The following is a 2566-nucleotide window of genomic DNA, read 5'->3' on the forward strand; positions in this document are numbered from 1 at the left end:
TATATTGTTACAAAAGGATTTTGAATAAATGCTGCTCATTTGAACTTTTTTATTCATCAAAGAATCAAAGAATCCTGAAAAAGTATAGATAGATAGAAAACAACTTTGATAGTTAGTTATTTTGATATTTTGATATTTTTATGGATTTTTTTATAGTTTGATAGATAGATAGATAGGTTACCTTATCAAGGATTTGTGGATCTTTCTTCTTGATTTGCAGCGTGTCTTCAGGCTCGAAGAGAGCAGGTGGAAAGTTCGTTTCGTGCTTTGAAGGCTTCAGCTCTTCTCTGTTTGTGGCTCTTGGGCTCCTGGAGCTTCGCTGACCGACAGTAAGAGCGTCAAAATCGATGGTCTTGCTCTCATACGCTCCTTCTACGTTACTAAACACCCCTCCGTGTTGCTGTCGCGGCAGCTGGTCCGCGGTGCCCGGACGCGCCAGATACACCGGTACATCACCGTCTCTGTCCGCGTCCCCGCGTCCGCGCTCCGCCATGATCTGAGACCGACTGAGAGCCGGTCCTGGAGCCCACGCCTCACTGCCACACACCTGCAGCTGGAAACATACTCATTCACTTACTAGGTAACAGTAGCGTAACTTTCATTAATAACATTTATTGAATTATAAAAATGTTTGTTCAAAGTTGCGTAAAACAGAGATTATTGCAGTATAATAAAATGCTATGTCAGTCTTTCTACTTCACAATTTCACGTTTAATTCAGTGTTATTAAAGGTGAAATAAATGCTAAGGATTTTTAAAAATCAGATCGTAAAGTGGGTTACATTCAAAGATTAATTTATACGTTTTCAATTTTATTTTTGAATCCGCACAATGGTCGCATAAGCATTACTGTATGTAATCCATTTTATTATAAAGTGTGTGACATTATTGTTTAGGCTGCTTTGTTTTTATTTTTGCTTGATATAAATTAATGAATGCATTACTTAAAATTACCCGCATTCTACATTAAGAAATATAGGAAATGTATGGAAATCTTAATCTACAGTTTTATTTCATTTGTTTTATTTTTTTATGGACCTCGTTTGTCCGTGGGCGCTCGGTTCCGGTGCTGTAGCTTTAAAAATCACTCGCTCTGCTGTTCAGAGCAGAAGTCCTGTGTCACTGATGATGCAGCTATTGCTCTAGTCAGCACTATGACAAGACTCTGTCTGCTGATGGAGTGAATGCTGATGACAGGACAACCAGCACAAGGAGTCGCTTGGTAACACTTTACAATAAGGTTCACTTTGTTAATATTAGTTAGCATGAACTAACAATGCAAAATATTTCTAAAGCATTTATTAAGTTAATTTATACATATACTAATGCATTATTAAAATCAAAAGTTGCATCTTGTAATATTCTTTAAAAGGACTAACATGAGCTAACAATGAACAGTTGTATTTTCATTAACACTCTCAAACTTTCTTCTTTTTCAATAAATGAGATGTGTAACCACCAGAAAAAAGATCTCATCACGGTCAGTGGATCCAAAAACACTGGAAGGCAAGCCTGCAAACTTTAGCAAAAATAAATAAATAAATAAATAAAGCATAGGGAAGGAGACCAGAGGCCATCAGTGGAGGAGAGGCTTCATTACGCTGAATAAACAGCTTTTGTGAGGAAACAGCTTTTCATTTAATGAATCGACAACATATCAGCAAATCTTCAACATGTTTGCCATTAAACAATAGTTTAAGATTTAATTATTTTTAGAGTTCAGACTGGAAAAAAAATGCAGTTTTATAAGAGAAGTCACAGACTTTTTGAGACAGGATTTAATTTTGAAGAACCAAACAATTATTGGATTCTTCAACATATCTTCTTTTATGTTCAACATAAGAAAGAAACTCATACAGGTTTGGAACGACATGAGGGTGAGTAAATGATGACAGAATTTTCTTTTTGGGGTGAACTGTCCCTTTAAATGATGTCAACATATTAAGGAATGGGACCTTAAAGTATCAAGTTTTACAAGGCTCCTTTTATTTTCAGCATTAAACATAAAAATGAAAAACGGTTGAGTTCACTCGCATCTCAAAATACAGGTGGCTCACTGTGCTGGAAAGTTTTTAGTAGACGGTGTCCTGGTGGAGGGGTCATGTTGGACCGTGTGCTGATGCAGGAGACTATATTGAACATGACATATCAGTCTAGCCAGAGGCAGAGACATAGGAGTGTCAAAACAAAGACGACAGTGGGGAACAATTCAGTAGCGCCAGTGAATCATCAAATATAAAATCATTAGCAGCACATTTCAGTGGATTAAAAGAGTAAGCTGTTTCCTCTTAGCCCTTTTACCTCACTGTTACATTTATGACCAAAGGTTTTGATTTTGAAGGGTATAAAATTTATTTTATCCATATTCCTAAAATTATAGATTTCAAAGTAATGTAAAAATATTCAGTGTTTACTTTATTCTTTTGGTCATACTTTATTTTAAAGTCCAAATCTCTCTGTTGACTAACTATTAACTTCAACTTTTGCCTCATTAAATTCCTAATTTGCTGCTTATTAATAGTTAGTAGGTAGTTGTTAAACTTGCGGTAGGATTAAGGGATCTAAAA

This window comes from Cyprinus carpio, chromosome A21 (genome assembly GCF_018340385.1).
Source record: "Cyprinus carpio isolate SPL01 chromosome A21, ASM1834038v1, whole genome shotgun sequence".
NCBI lineage: Eukaryota > Metazoa > Chordata > Actinopteri > Cypriniformes > Cyprinidae > Cyprinus > Cyprinus carpio.